The sequence below is a fragment of the Halichoeres trimaculatus genome, unplaced genomic scaffold, assembly GCF_033239565.1.
Source record: "Halichoeres trimaculatus isolate MK-OKI-2021-1 unplaced genomic scaffold, fHalTri1.1 fHalTri1_scaffold_42, whole genome shotgun sequence".
Classification (NCBI taxonomy): Eukaryota; Metazoa; Chordata; class Actinopteri; order Labriformes; family Labridae; genus Halichoeres; species Halichoeres trimaculatus.
The window spans coordinates 171,855-189,168 of NW_027437220.1; the positions used below are offsets into that span (position 1 = coordinate 171,855).

Here is a 17,314-nt window from a genome sequence, read left to right on the forward strand (position 1 = left end):
TTTGGTGAGAGTCTGTTTATTTGTGTTTTTGGTCAAGTAAAATATTGCCCCGTCAGAGTGCAGAGGGGCAGGGAGGGGGTGTTTGGTAAGTACTCGCGATTCCCCGGAAGATGACAGGTATGAGCCCGCCCACAGTTTATCAAAATATGATTGGCTAAGACAACTGTCATTGTCAAATTGTGTCCACATTCGCTTGAGTTACACAGGCATTCGTTGCCCTACCTGCCAGAATGTGTCGCTGATTTACAAAGATACCATCAAAGGGAAAATTGTGATTGGTCCATTTTCCCTTTCGTTATATTAACCCCATTGTTTGCCAGGACAAGTTTATAAAAATAATATAAAACTCATTGCTATGATTTCATTGAGTAAAATAAATAAATAAAAACAAAAAAAAACAAAATAAAGAAATAAAATAATTATCTAAGAGTACAAATAAATATGGTTAAAATTGTATTTCATGTATGTGTTAAAAAGGTTTAAAATCTGTTCAAAGTAAACGAGTGATGAGTATCAGTTAAAAACGAGTGAAATACAAAATGTTTTCATGTATTATATTTTGTTTTTATTGTGAAAGAGCTAAAAGGAAGTGCTGTGTACACAACCCTTGCCGATCAGTTTCGTATTCGCTTTACTAAGAAACCGGAAGTGGGATACGCTAGCTTGACCTGGAGAGACGCAATTTGAATCTGCCATGTGGCTGCTATTTTTGAGTAATTAGAAGAGTTTTCTGGACTTTTAGCTCAATGGTCGTCAATGAACACTCGTCTATTGCTTGTGGATCAACTATGGATAATTTCTGCCCGAAGTCTGCCCTGCAGTAGGTTGTTTACAGAACTTTTGAAGCAGTTTAGCACCGTAGCATGTAGCATTCGCTAGTCTAGCAGATGTAGCGCCGCCAACGGACTAGTTTTGCTCAGTCAGCTTTCTATGGAGACTTCTTTCTCATCATTCCGGACTGGATATGAAGATTGGTCGTTCTCAAAGTGCTAATAGACTGCTGGAAAAGTTCAAAGTGTGGATTTTATCTTTGCTTTCCTGGACATCGCTTGCTAAAGGCTAACCCTGCATTCGCCAAAGTGGGAGGATGGAGCTGTCATCGTAGGACACTGTTTGGATTTCTCTTCACGTGAACTTGGACTGGAGGCTGTGAGTACTGACTGAACTACAAGCTCAGGGTTTATTTTGGTTTGCTCCTAGAGTGAAGCAGCAATTAAGTTTTGGGCCTCACCGCAGGCCTGCAACTATAGGGTTTTTCTAAACTTAATAACCAGGCAGGTGTGAGTGTGTGTGGCCCCTTACATAGGTTATTATTTTAAGTTAAGAAACATATTATTTCAAGTTAAGAAACTTATTATTTTAAGCCAAGAAACTGAGAAAATACAGATTTCAGGAGCAATTATGATTTATTGTTGGTTTACTTGTTATAATGTTGATTTTAAAAATGTTCAGTAAACTGGAAGTTTGCATTTAACTTAAAAGTTTGATCATTTAATCTGATCTTGGTTTCTCTGTATGAAAGATCGTAATAAGAGTGGGTATCGAATATTAAAGGCACACTTGGGATTTTTTACACAGTAACATAGATGAAGCAGTATCTCTTCATTAGCTCTCAATATAATATTTAAGAACCTAGAGGCCCTTTCCTAATATAGTGGGTAAAGGTGGGCTACAAATATGACTAAAGCACCTGATAATGTAGCAAACAAAAGAGAATTCTACATAATCATTTGCATGCATGTCCAAACAATTGAAATTGATTTACTGCACAAGTGACACAATGATGTGAAGATTGAACAAGTAGTTTTGAGAATTTCAATTCTGATCTGAGAAATGAACCAAAGCAACTGAGAAAAACTGCAATAGTTGCATACGAAAAGGGTCCTAAAACGTGGGACGGCTCGTCTCGGTTATTTGGGGATCTTTCCCGGGATAAGTCAGTGGAAACACCACAAAATCCATGCCTTACCCAGACGAACCGAACTGGTCTGCTTGGTGGAAATGTGGCTTTAGAACCACCCTCTCATATGAATATTATTTTCTGCTGTATTTCATGCTGGCAGTGTCTGCTACTTAAGATAAGACATAAGATAATTAACCGTGAGAGTAGAGGGCTTTTATTTACTTATTTATCAATATTTAATTCTATTTCCACATTTATGTGGGTGCTTGACGTGACGCTACATTTTGTGTCCTTTGTGACAAATATAAATAATAATTTATAATATTTAATTAAAACCCCTATTTTTTCCTTTACAGTATAAACTTCCAGAATAAATACATCTGTAGTTAATGAGCTTTAAAATTCAAATATGAAAATATTTTGTTTTAAACATGACATTTGTCCACCGGTGTGACTAGTGGTGCAGCGGATCATCATTGACCAGATCGACGTAATCGGTTCGGCACACACGTGACCCATGGATTGATTTCTGAAAAAAGCTGTGTTCTCGTCCGCACACATCTTTTGATGAGCGGAGACGGGACGTGTGCAGACGTGGCAAGCAGAGGAGAGGAGGAGCTTGAACGCCCTGCGACACACTGGCCATACACACTGTGCCGTGCCCAAAGCGATTCTCCAGGATGGAAGTTGGGTTCTATCACAAGGGTTAGGGCAGAAATTCCCCCTACAGCAGTGTTTTTTGTGCAGCAGAAGCTCAGGGCACACGCACCAAACACCCCCTCACTGCTCATGTGCCGGTTTCCTATGCACTCATATTTTACTCGACCCAAAACATAAATAAACAGACTCCCACCGAAAAAATCTGATATCTGTCTGCATTCACGCCTTTTTTAGAGAATTTTCAGCGCGTTACTTTCACACAAAAACACCGCTAAATAAGTCTCTTGCTCTCATCGTGTCATAAAACGGCGCTACCTCCGCTGCAGAGCCACAGCTAGCTACGAGGCGCTCGCCACTTAGTGTATCAGTCCGCACACACGGTGTGCCAGATATAAATAAACGCAGGTAGTCTGCCAGGACGAATCATGCAATAACAACGTGAAGATGAGTGATTATGAGAGCGAGGATGACCTGCCGTTCACTTTGCATTCCATTATTATTGTTTATATCTGTTTGTTTATATCTGGCGTGTCTTTTTGAAAAAAAAATCTGAAATTATAAGCTCAGGTTCTTTCATTCTCCTTATTTCAAGGAAGATGTCTTTTAATGTTTCTTTGAGTTCTATTTTATTAATGGTCGTTCAACCAATATTAAAAGGAGATATGCCTTTTTATGTTGCTGTTGCACTTTAAGTTGATTTTTGGTTCATTGTTAAATTTTAAAGGAAGGAGATATGCCTATATAGGATGCGCATCATTTTAATTATATTTGCCTTACCCCACATGGAGAGATAAAGTGGGGACCACTGTGTCACATCAGCTCGCAAGCTCTCTGTTAAAGGGTCAAAATTTCTTTTAATCAAATCAGCTAGCACAGGTGGAAATGTTATACCTAGATACTCAATGCCTTTCTTGGGCCAGGCAAAGTTACCAAATTGGAAGAGAGATTTAGGGCAGTATGGTGTAAGAGGAAGAGCCTCAGACTTTGACCAATTCACTTTAAAACCTGAAACGGAAGAAAACCTATCTTTAATTTTAAACAGGGAGAGGAGAGAGGATCTGAAACAAATAAGAGAATGTATATAGCATTAATTTATGGCGATGCTCTCCAACTAAAATGCCTGGAAATGTAGGCTCACTGCGGATAGCCACTGCTAATGGCTCCAGCGCAACAGCAAAGAGCCGGGGAGAAAGAGGATCCCCCTGTCTAGTGCCTCTACCTAGGTCAAATGGAGAGGATATGACACCATTAGTGAGAACAGAAGCTGTGGGATGAGTGTAAATAAGGCTGACCCAATCTATGAACCTCTGGCCAAAACCAAAAGACTCCAGGGCAGAGAGCAGGGGTGCTTCCCAATGTGCCAAAATGCAGTCTCCTATCTCCTCTCTCCTCCGCGACACCGGAAGTATGTTGTGATCAGCCATGCTGGAGGACATTTCAAAGCGCCAAATGTGCTCGGAGGAGAGAGGAGAGAGGAGACTGAGCTGGAGGAGGCATAATCGAGGAAACACAAGAGCAGGCTTCGCGGAAGTCTTTTCACTGACAGACACGTCCCCTTGTGACGTATCAGAGCCGGCTATAAAGCGTCAGCTGTCCACATGTGTGAAACGTGAGCTCCATGGAGCAAGATAAGCTGTCTAAGCATAAAGTCTGGCTCACACTACAGGATTCTTGCCCCGATTTAACCCAGATTCGGTCCTCCCGACAATCGGGGAAGAAATCTGGTCGTGGACTAAAATCGGCCGACGTTCAGGCAAGATTATCTTCTCGTGTGAGCGGTTGACAGATGAATCTTTAGCCCCACCATCGTCTCACAGACTCGTCGGAGCCGCCCCGAGAATTTTCATGTTTGATATTTATCTGGATGATTACAACATTCATTCTCACTGAGGATGACAACAGACAATTAGAAAGAGCCCCAGAGACCGGACAACAGACAACACATGCAGGCTGAAAGTGAAACTCAAAGGCTCCGGGTCAGCTGACTGCGCACTCCACTGGCCCACTCGAGCCAGTTCAATAATACCTTTAAAAATAACACATAACCACGCCATTTTCATACAGTAGCAAACTGTTGTTTTATCAGTGATGGGTGTGAGATCATGCCATTATTGGCTGATACAGCAACAGTTTCACCTCTGTCCCTCTGCGTGCGCGTAATGGATGAAAGGCACCGCTGCAGACAGCTCCACTTCTCTCTCCTCCTGTCCCACCAGTGCTTATAGCAGTGCTTATAGCAGAATAAACACATTATTTATGAACACAAAGTGGCCCCAATATAAGACTTAAAAACTATCAATCTGGGCCTAGGAAAACGTGACATTTTTCTTTTTCATTCATGAACATATTCATGTTAAACTGATCTGAAAGTGAATATGAATTTTCTGCGGTTGAGCGCCCTGTTGTTTACATTATTTTCCTTAGTTTAGTTTGTCTCGTGCGCTCAGACCGGTTTATCCAGCTGTGACGCCGTCATCACTAAAATACGTCGCTTCATGTGACGCTCCGGAGGAGAGGACATCTCAATGCTCATAAAATTAACCTCCTTCTCTTCTCTCTTTGTTTCCTCGCGTCTCTGGCATGCATCTCTGGTGGGCGGGACTAAGACGCAAGTGGAGGAGGCGAGGATGGAACTTTGGAGCTTTGAGAAGCACCCCAGAAACTGCCACTCAACCCTGTCAAAAGCCTTCTCGGCGTCCAAGGAGATGGCTGCCAGAGGGGAGGTGTATATGTAGATAATTTTGTTTCTGTATTATTCAGTCAAAAATAATAGATTTGAAACCAAAAAAAGAGATTTGTAATCAAAAGACAATAAGTAGGAAATGAAAAAAAAAAGTTGAGAATAAAACAAAGCAGGTTTCAATTGAAAAAAAAAAAAAGTTGAGATCAAAATACAACAGGTTGCATTTGAAAAAAAAAAAGTTGAGATCAAAACACAACAGGTTGCGGTTGAAAAATTAAACTGAGAACCTAGTTCTTTCCATTTTGCTTATAAATCAGCCCTCTTTGCTTTCAAGTTGAAAACCTTCTCTTGCAAATCATTCCTTTTTGTGTGCAAACTCCAAAGTTTTGCTTGCGAATTCTACTGCACTTACTGGGCGGGGCCTACGCTGGTGGATGACAGAATAGTTTCTATTGGTTGGTTTGACCTGGCTTTACCGAGTGCGAGCGCCAGCTACCACTTCCTTACACAACGCCTGGAGGTAAGTTGATAGCCTCTGGCTAGAGTCCGCTGTACACTCACAAAAACAACAACACAGTATAATGAATTATAATGCCCTACTGCTGCAAGCACGCTAATTAGCATGGTTGTCTCTGCTAGTCACGGCCTGAGCATAGTTACATTAGCTAAGATAGTTAGTGATTAAAACACTGTTCCACGGTACACGCGGGGGCATGGTTCCTACACAACAGTACAGGGTTTCTCCCAGTGTATTGTAAGCCTGGCGGGCCCGCCAGGCTTTACCTGCCCCCCCACGCCAGGCTAAGCTTTTTAATTCACTTTTAGCACTCCATTAACACATGATCAGGTGTCTTTTTCATCACCTGACAACGTTACAACTTCGTTGAGCAGAGTCGCGCCTAACGGGACATGTCACGGACGTATAACATTTATGTATAACATTTTAACACCAGTCAAAGCAGAGTGAGAATGCTCAAGACACTCTTGGAATGTTGTTCAACCAATCACATAAATAAATAATTATAATACTGTTTGCACTAAAAACTTCAGGACAACTGTCTGGTGTAGCATTATTTCGTCTCTCTCTGTCTCTCTCTGACACACAGTGACATACGCCTTCCTCCGGTCAGTTGCCATGACAACGTGACGCTCACTGATCAATTGTTTGGACCTGAGTGAAAACAAACGCGAGCCCTACGAGCTGAAAAATCAAACGATGGATCATTTTCACATGTGGTGAAAGCATCTAAGCTCACAGAAGCTTTAAACTGTGCGCTAACAGCTAGCAGCCATGCTACAGCGGCCAGCTGAGCCTTGCCGAGCCGCATCTCGGTTCTCGTTAACGGCACCGCGGTCCGCTCTGTGCAGACCTCTCGGCCAGCCGGTGAAGCAGCGGTCTGCTGAGCATGACGTCCGTCAAATGCAACCTGTTGTATTTTGATCTCAACTTTTTTTTTTTCAAATGCAAACTGTTATATTTTGATCTCAACTTTTTTTTTTCAATTGCAACCTGCTCTGTTTTGATCTCAACTTTTTTTTTTCATTTCCTACTTATTGTCTTTTGATTACAAATCTCTTTTTTGGTTTCAAATCTATTCTTTTTGATTGAATAATAAAGAAACAAAATTATCTCCATAGGTGTAGTCCTGACAGACCCACATTATATCAATAAACCTTCTGATGTTGTCTGCAGAACAGGGAGGATGTATAAAGCCAACCTGGTCAGGATGGATCAGGGAAGTTATAACTTTGCATAGTCGGTTGGCTAAGATTTTGGATAATATATACTTATCGTAGGACGTCAGACTTATTGGTCTATAGCTTTTGAAATCCAAGGGATCTTTACCAGCTTTTAAAATAAGAGTAATAGCAGCCTCTGTCAAAGAGGGAGGAAGTCTGCCCTTGTCATATGCTTCATTATAAGTTTCTAAAAGCAAAGGTGCTAGCTCTGCAGAATATGCTTTATAAAACTCTGCTGTAAAGCCATCTAAGCCTGGAGCTTTACTTGAAAGTAGATTTTTGATGACATTCATTATTTCTTCAATAGTGATGGGTGAATCCAGTTGCTCAAGTTGGTCCTCTGATAATCGAGGAAGATTGAGAGTTGAGAGAAAGGATATAATATCTATTTTACTCACTGTTAGCTCGGCGGTATATAGTTTAACATAGAAGTCTCTAAAAGTCCCACTTATTTCTTTAGGATCACACAGAAGTCTGCTATCAGCCCCCTGAATGGCTGGAATGGCACTTAATGTTTCTTTTTGTTGAATGTATCTAGCTAGTAGCCGACCAGCCAAAAATTTGTGATAATGATATTCATGACGTTATGGGAAAAAAACAAACAACTCATTATTAGTGATTGCTGCTTCTGAACAACAGCATTTTTATTGCACACACAGTATGGATGCCACTTCTCCAATCATTTACTACTACTACACAAGCTTGAAATGTAAGCAAAGTAAGTAGGTCAGATCCAGAGGAAAGTTAATCTAGAGGGTGCCCACTCTCCCCCCCATTATTTACTATCTTTATTGAACCCCTAGCAGCAGCCATTCGCCAGAATAGTAACATTATAGGTATCGAGACTCCAACATCTCATCACAAAATCAGTTTATATGCAGATGACATATTGTTACATCAGAAATCCAAATCTAAATCATTAAAAGAAACTATTAATTCAATCCGATCATTCTCCCATCCATCAGATTATTTAATAAACTGGTCTAAATCAAGTATTCTTCCCATTAAAGGGATAGTTCAGTTTTTTTGAAGTGGGGTTGTATGAGCTCTATGTGACCACTAAGGACATTAGATACAGTAGAAAGTTGTCTCCTCTCCCTCAGTAAGACACAAACTTTAATCGATGGTGACGAGGAAATCGACGCTAACAGGGACAGACGGTACCAAATTCAAAGGCTATTTTCTCTGCCTACAAGAACTAAAATCAAAAAGTAATACCACAGTTTAAGAGTGCCATACATAAAATATTTTTTAAGTGCATTAAGTCTTCGGAAATATAAACATTTATCTTGACCTAACTAACTCATGTGTCCTTACGCGCAGCGCTAGTGCGCTCCGTCCCCCCTCCTCCTTCCAGCTGCAGGGAATGTAAACAAGCTATGCTTCGAGCGCTGGTTTTAGCCTCGTGTAAGTTTGATCAAGTATCGTAATTCTTTATAAAGTGGGAACAAGACCTGGCCCTCACCCCCAATGCTGACTTCTGGAACCAAATCTGTGAAAACACCTTCTCCATAAGAGCAACAGTAATATCCAACTAATCCAGTACAAAATCATCCACAGGGTCCACTTTACAGGGCATAGGATGTTTAAAATGGGTTTAGCACAATCTGACACTTGCACCCACTGCTCCCAACACACTCCAGACACTTACCTTCATGCCACCTGGAACTGCACACCTGTCCAACAATTTTGGGTTGATATTATCACATCTCTCTCAAATATTTTGGGCTGCCCCATCCCTCTGTCCCCTTCACTGTGTCTGCTAGGCCTCTCATGGCCTCAGATTTTCTGGGGGATGGGCCTGGACCTCCATCCCACCGCTACATGCCAACATCTTGCCCCACCTGGCCTGGCTGTGGTTCGTGGCCTCCCCTCTGGGGAGGGGGCTGGTCCTGGGGGGGCTGGCTCTTGTGTGGCTTGGGGCCTCCGGCCTGCCGCGGGGGGCGTGGGGGTGGCTGGGTGCTGGGGGTGGGGGTGGCTTAGGGCCGGGCGGACGGGTGGTCGGGGAGGGCGGGTGCGATCTGCAGGGGGGGCCGCTGCTCTGGGCCCTGGGTGCTGTCTTTGGTATCGGCGGGGAGGCAGGTCTGTGCCCCCTTGAGTCCTAGGGTTGTCCCTGGGCCCGGTTTGGGGACTGTGTGGGGGGGCCCGGATGCCCTGGTGGCCCCCGGGGGGCACCCCTGGCTGTGTTTTACTTACTTGGATATTCGGTGACCACCTCACATGCGTGCAGATACTCAAGCTTCTGTCGAGACTAACTAAGAGTTATGATAGATCCCGTCAGAGCATGCTGAGTCGGGTACTATTACACATCTTCTCACATCCTGTGATGCATGCCACTTCTTCTCCTATCCACGTAGGCCCAAGCTCCCCACGCTTTCAAGACCCCATTTCTGGTGTCCCTGGTTTCGTACAACCTTTACTTCCTGTATTGCATTAGCCCAGCACTTGAATTGCTATCTTAAATCAACAGTAGTAGACGTTTGTCCTTCCTTCTGTTTGTCTTGTCTTGTCCTGCCTGTCATTATTTCCCCTTCTTTCACACTGTGGTGTGGCACGGCCCTCCCCTATAGCTCACATCAGGGGTTAAATAAAGTTTAGAATGATGGAGTAGCCTACAGGGAGGGCTGGTGATGGTCACTATAGCAGTTAATCTGACTGCTAGAAAAAAAAATGCATTGGTCTTTTCAACGCTGTCATATGACACAGTGCTCAGCAGAAAAGATAATGCAGACAAGGGGAAGAGAAGGAAAAAATAAAAAAAAGGAAAAGTTAATCTAGCAGGCGAAAAACTTCATTATTCTAACAACACATTCTTTCTATAAGGACACCAACACAAAGGAGGAGGCATGGACTAAAGGCGCTTAAGTTTGGAGAGGGCAAGATGAGCTTAACATTAGAGGTGTCCCAGTCCGATATTAATATCGGTCCGATATTAGCAAAAAAAACAAATATCGGTATCGTATCGAAATGCATCGAAAATGTCCAATATCAGCACTCCGATATAAGCAGTCTATTCCAGACTCCGCTCCTGCTGTTTTTATTTGATTTACTTAGGTTATTTTCTGGGTCTTCTAATTTATTCTTTATTTTATTCAACTACGAGTATTTTTTATGTTTAATGTTAAAATTTCTGTTTCCCGTTGGTTAATAATAAATGGGTCAGTTTTTCCTCATACCTACTTTTGCTGACTACTGTTCTTTGTTTGAATAATATCACTTAATCAAGCCTTTTCTAACATGTCAGACATACTACAAAATAAGTAATCAAAGTAGGCATGTTTAATGCTGATATCATATCGGATAAATATTGGTATCGTATCGGAAATGAAAATGTAATATCGGGACATCCCTACTTAACATACTAATTAATTACCATGAAGGTGTGTCGTCATGGGTGGGATTCCTGCTGAAACGTGGTTTTCCTGTGATCTTGTAATCTCGGGTATCCAGCTGCTATGGGCACTGCGCTGCTCTGCGCTGCTCTGCTGTGCGCTGCTCTGCTGTGCGCTGCTCTGCTGTGCGCTGCTCTGCTGTGCGCTGCTCTGCGCTGCTCTGCTGTGCGCTGCTCTGCTGTGCGCTGCTCTGCGCTGCTCTGCGCTGCTCTGCTCTGCGCTGCTCTGCTCTGCTCTGCGCTGAGCTGCGCTGCGCTGCTCTGCGCTGCTCTGCGCTGCTCTGCGCTGCTCTGCGCTGCTCTGCTCCTCTTTTAGGCACTAAATCCTTATGTGAGGACGATGATGCTGTAGTGCTACTTTCGCTCTCGCCATTGTTGTTTCGTACACAGCAGGAAGCGTCATATGTCATTGTGTCTCTGCACTGTAAATACCGTGAAATGACAAATTTATATTGTCAAAAAAATTATACCAGTATTGTTGTAAATGGTATGATATAGCACACCCCTGATGCTGCTACTGTTAATTTAACAAAGTGCACTTTGTGAAAAGTTTTATATATTTCACCATGATCTTATGTTCTCTTCTACAGTTTTTCACACTTGTGTTTGGTGTTAGTAGTATTGGTGTTTGGTCATCTACTTCATGCAAAACAAATCTGTTGTATAAACACACTGGAAACAAATCTTTTATTTATGTATTTGTGTATTTTTTTTATTTAAATTTCAGAACATTGTCACATTCAAACGCTTATATTTCCACAGGTATCATGCTGGTGTTGGTCATGAAAGATGTTTGACAATAGTAAGGAGAATATGGCCTGAAAGGGAGTGAGTGACCCAAATAAATAAACATAATTATATATTTATTAGTGCTGTCAGGCAATTAAAAAAATTAATCTAATTAATTACAGGATTTGTAATTAAATAATCTAATTAATCGCATTTTAATCTCACATCTGCTTAAGGCCCCAAAATAAAGAATCTGAATTCCAGGACATTAAAATTACATTAAAAGACATTTAAAAATAAGGTGGGAATATATAAAACACATTTTTAGGTACCCTGAGTGTTATGGTTCTATCTTTACAAAATCTACACAGTCCTGCACCTGAGGTAAGCTGATTTGATTTTTAGGACATTTTTTGCTTCTGTTCACATTTTTACTCGATGCAATATGAACTTCTATACTTCTATGAGGTCAGGAGAACCAGGGCTAAAGGCTAAAAACTGTAAGGAACTATGTACAAAACACTTTTTTCAAGTCTTGGATCAAAGAAAAGTGAAGTATTCTCAGTTTAACCTGCTTTTGAAAATACATTTGAAAATAAGTGCGTCTTTGAACCCCTCGCGGGTTTGGGATCCAGATCAATCTGCGTTAATTTTTATGACGCGTTACTTTGCGGTGTAATTAATTAATCTAATTAACGCGTTAAAATGACAGCCCTAATATTCATATATAAATAGAAAATAGAATAGAATAGAAAATACTTTATTTATTCCCTAGGGGAAATTCAGGAGTCACAGCAGCAATCAAGAAAACGAAAGTAGGAAAGTGTATAGAAAGTGCAAAAAGGTCCACAAGAAAATAGATGACGACAGCCCGTCCACCATTCTCCAGCCCAGCCAGTCTCCACAGGATCCAGGACTGAGCCCCCCCAGCAGTCTGTTCAGTCTCTGTCTCCTGGATCCTGTCTGCCCACAGCAGGCGAAGCTCCTCCAATGTGTCACCGGCGTCCGATGTCAGCTCAGTCAGCCACGTCTGTGAACAGCATGATGCCACACTGCCCCCCAGCAGCCCCTCTGCTGCTGGGCTAGCACGGCTAGCTCGTCCATCCCACCGGAGTTAGATCCCAAGATCCCAAGTTCCCAACAACGATGGATGGAAGGACAGGTCCACGTCTTCACCTCCTGGCTCACACCCCAGAACCAGCACGTCGTCCTCACCTCATCCTCCTCACCTTGAGGGAAATCATCAAGCCCTACTCCAGTTAGCATTGACATGCTACAGGCTGCTAACAGCTAATTTCACATGTAAACAATGCAGCCATGGTTAGATGTAGGATCTCCAGACGAACACAGGCGAAAAGTAGTAAAAACATCGCTGAAGCCACAAAAAGTTTGGTGTCCATGACCATCAATGAACCATACAAAGTAATGATCCACTTCAAATACAAAGATGACGAAAAAGAGACGAAAAGAATTACAAGAAACGGACAAAGAAGAGAGAGCTGCTTCAACAGGCAGCTACTTGGGCAGCGCCGAGTGTAGTGTAGTGTTGTTCTTGGTGTTGTAAATGATATAGATTGTAAGTATAATGTTGGGCTTTCCAAGAAATGTGTTTTAGGTGTTTGATCAGTTAGTGAGAAAAGGCGCAAATGTTCACAAGCTGGTCCATGCTGGTCCAGGCGATGCTACCCTCACAGCTCAGTCAGCTCTGGAGGTCCTGTAAAAACAGAAACAAAAGGTCACAACAAATGATTTCACTTGTAGTCCAGTTTGGATGGGGGTCAAAGGGGCAGGGGAAACACAGGGTCTTGGAGCTTATGGAAAGAGGAAAGCAACAATTTAGGCTCAAAGTTACTACTGGTATCGAAAGACTATGCAAATATACAGCTACAGCACAAATTCACCCTTCAAGCTGTGAGGACAACCTCACCACAAAGACCATCTCTGTGTAGACCAGCTTGTGAACACTTGCATAATTTCAAACTTACAGATGAAACACCTAATACACATTTCTGGAAAGCCTGACATGATGTTTACACTTAACACCATTCATAGCCACCCACTACAACACCATGGTTATATTTTATCAATAGTTGGGTTTATAATCTACTGGAGTCCCCCTTTTTAGGCTCCGTACAGTTAACTTATCCCGTTTATGAGCAACACCGGCATTATACCTGTGGAAATATAAATGTTTGAGTATGACAATGTTTTGAAGAAAAAAAAAAGTAATCATCAGTGGCTGGATCTGTTTCTAGGGAAGCAGATTAGGGCCATTTTGGACGGAGAAAACAATTTTGCGCAAATCGAGGTTAAAGTCATAATGATGAGAATAAAGTCGAAAAGATTGAAATCAAAATGACGCAAACCAAGTTGAAATGTCAAGATTAAAGTTGAAATGACTGGAATAAAGTCGAAAAACAATTTCGAGATGAAGAGGTAATGACGAGAATAAAGTTAAAATGTCCAGATTAAAGAAGAAAGGACAAGGATAAAGTAAAAAAAATTGAGATAAAAGTCAAAACGACGAGAATAGAGTTGAAGAAAAGGTTGAAATGAAGAAGAATGAAGTCGAAAAACGATTTTGAGATTAAAGCCGAAATGATGACAATAAATTGGAATTTCAAATTTAAAGTCAAAATTGGGAGACTTAAGTCAAAATGAGGGGAAGAAGTCTCAACAACCTGCCCTGATGTTTAGCGGTAGTACACTGAGTACACCCAGCTCCTCAACAGCCACAGGCAAAATTGACAGTAGTGGCAGCTGCCATACAGGACAAACGGCTGTCTTCAGGATCCGTGTATGTTCTGAAAATTGTTAGATGTTCTGTTCAGGATATAAAGGATTTTAAAAAACAAAGAAAGAGTGAGCTTTTTGACTTTAATTTTAAAAATCAAAACTGAACTTGAAATTGGTGCTTAGGTTGTGCGCGCTGACGCACAGCCAAGCACTTAAGAGCGCGCAGGAAAAATCCAGTGGAAATTCATGCAGTAGGGCTGGGTGATATGGCCTTAAAATAAAATCTTTGATTTTTTCAGAAAAATTTCAAGTTACGATTTTTTGATGTTTTTTTTTTTCCTTTTAAAGAAAACGATAAGTACAAATGACAGAGACAACTCAAAACCAGTTTTGTTTTAATTTTGTCAAAAACTTAAAATAATAAAAGTAACCTCTATTTGACTCTTGGAATTAAAGTTTCAGCTCTTCTTCTGTTTCAAAAACTTCACTTTGTAGTTATAAGGGAGGCACATTCACATTGAAAGCTGCACTATTTTGTACATTTTGAATTTAAAAATCCTGCTAGGAAAAGCGTGTACAGTACTGTTTCAGTGCACTACAGCACTGTTCTGTTATATTCTGCTTTTAAACGATTTAAAAAACCCACTTTGTTTCTGTCTAGTTTTATTTTTTAAGGCTGTAGCCTGTTTATCCTGTATTTTAATACAGACAAATAAGTAAAAATAAATGCTATTTATTCAAGTGTGGGCTCACAAATGTCATGCCTTACTGCTGAATGGAGGATTGAGTTGGTGGAACAGAGGGAGTTGCAGGGAAAGACGGAACTCAGCTTTCCCCAGGTAAAAGCCAAACAACTTCTCAGTCATGTCTGTCCAGGCAGCACTGCTCAGTTCGATCGCCCATTGTCGTTCCGATATCAGCTATTCCCCGCAGTCTACTTTCACAAATCATGATCCGTCCATGTCACCATAAGAGGGGATTTTCTTCAGTAGAGTGGGGATGTTCTGAGAAAAACTAATGTATATTTCTTTACTATCTAATTTTCAAAATGATCAGAGTATTAACTTTGAAGAGCAGCAGGTTTGACGCGCCTCAGTCACATTATTAATTATCTGCAGGTGAACATGAAAGGGTCCCAGCTTTGGAAATGTTTGAGTTAAAGATCTTAATCAAACTCCTGAAAGGTGACTGATAGAAAACAGAGGATTGGAGGAAAGGGATTTGAACGTTTACTGACGAGAGGTCTAGTTTATATTAACCTCTTAGGGCTGTTGATACAGACCATAAGGAACACGTGTCTGTCAAGGTGCTGGGTGTCAAAGATATTTAAGAACATTTTATGACACTTAGGTTTCTGTTGTTTCGTTAGTGAACTGTTAAAGCATGCTGCACACACGTGGAGTCAGCGCTTGCTGCAGTATAAAAGGTGCACAATAGCGGGGGAGAAAAATTCAAATTCAAATTTTTTAAATCGTCCACAAGAAAAAGTTCGAACTAGAAAAGCAATTTCTGAAGAAATTGCGCTGTGAATGCAGAATGCTGAAGCAGCTTGCGCTGAACTGCTAATGCAGAATGCTGAACATGGATGACTGAAGATATGTCTGAAAATGGCTGAATGAAGTCTTAAATAACTCGCGCTGAAATGCTAAAGCAGAAGCTGAACATGAATGACTGAAGATGTGTCTGAAAATGGTTGAATAAAGTCAGGCAAGGCTTGCACTGAAATGCTAATGCAGAACGCTGAACATGAATGATTGAAGATGTGTCTTAAAATGGTTGAATGAAGTCTTGAAAAGCTTGTGCTCAACTGCTGATGCAGAATGCTGATCATAAATGACTGAGGATATGTCTGAAAATTGTTTAAAGAAGTCCTGTAAAAGCTTGCGCTCAAATGCTAATGCAGAATGCTAAATTAACCTGCCATGAACTCTTGGATGAAAGGAAATAAATGGACAATAAATTGAATGGATGAAGGAATTTAAAGTTGAAATGGTTGCGTCTATTCAAAAATTAAAGGAATGAATTAAATTTTAAAGAACATTGATGGAAATAATGACCTGACTGAGGGTAAATGTAAGTCTGCTATCTTAAACCCTGTTAAAATGTAATCCAGTGTGTACTGTGTGTGAGTTTTTTAACCATGTAAGCCTGTAGGCTGAGGCCCATCTGAAGCCAGATGTTGCCATGGTGATTATTGTTTACCAACTGCCATCAGAGAGCTGGTGGAGTCTGTTGATTCCCAACACCCCTTTTTGAAATCAGGCTGTAAAGGTGCTTGCAATTCTGACAAAAAGAATGATGATGAAGCATGAATCAGTGTAATCTAAAATTGGATTTAAAAGTTTGAATGGCTGAATCAATTCAGAAATTAAAGGAAGGAATTTAAATTTAAAGAAAAAAATCTAGGAAAATAAGGAGCTGACTCAGGGAAATGGAAGTCAAATGCTGTTAAAGTGTGATACTTTCTGCCCTGTGTGTGTGAGTGTGTGTGTGTGTGTGTGTGTGTGTGTGTGTGTGTGTGTGTGTGTGTGTTCAATCATGTAAACCTGTCTGCTGAGGCTTATCTGAAGCCAGATTTTACATTGGTTATTACTGATAAATTACCAGACACATGCTTGTCTTTGTTCCTGGATGTTTTGATGAGTTACTATAAACAGCTGCATGAGATCAAAGGTTTCCACGGTGACCAGCTCGTCAAGGGCAGCAGGTGCAGGTGCACAACTTTGCCCTTGTTACTGTAATCTTATGAAGATTTTGTGGCAAAGCAAGAGTCCGAATCTCCTGTCACCTTGCCAAAACCATGAGGGCTAGAATAAAAATGAACACACCGTAGGAATCCTGAGACCCAGAGGAAGCTGTCCGTCTAAATTTCATGCATGAAGGTCAAGAAACGAACCCACGAGAGCGATAGATAGATGAGGGAAAATTTACTGATCTCTGAGAAAACCCCTCAGGAATTAACATGGAGGTATATGGGGATTTTTTTTAACTTCTCATGACAGTTGGCCATTTTGTGAAAAAGTGCTCCATCCTTTTGCTTTAAAAACCACTTTGTCAGAAGCAGGACAAGACTACTTACATGCTGAGGGCTTATTTGTGTTGATAGCTCAAAAAATGTGGCCAAGAGAGCAGTTGACCCAGAAGTTTCTCAGGTCTTGTTTCCCCCTCTCCGTGCTCTGTCGTTTGAATCTCCCACTCTGAGCCAAAACATTCCGTCCAATACACACCAATGTTAAACGGCTCGAAGAGCTGAAATGCATCATGACCTTTGAAGGGTCATTGTGAAGAAACTATGAATGCTAGGAAACATTTGAAACCCACTGAATGAAGCCAAAAGATAGCTGAATATTTTGAAGTTTGAATGGAGTTTGTAGCTGAATGTATGACTGAATGAGGAGGGTTTGAAGCAGGCTGAGAAAATGTCCTGAAGGGAGAAAATTTTGAAAATTCCCCATTCATCTCTATGTGACCA

At 41.2% G+C, this 17,314-nt stretch overlaps 1 long non-coding RNA gene across 1 annotated transcript in view; it reads left to right on the top strand.

Moving 5' to 3' along the window:
• Positions 1 to 640: 640 nt before the first annotated feature.
• The window catches only part of LOC141786552 (uncharacterized), a 31,739-nt gene continuing 15,065 nt past the window's right edge, over positions 641 to 17,314 (top strand). Inside the window, exon 1 of the long non-coding RNA XR_012597838.1 lies at positions 641 to 1,149. This is a non-coding gene — a long non-coding RNA (uncharacterized LOC141786552). The remainder of the gene's footprint in view (positions 1,150 to 17,314) is intronic.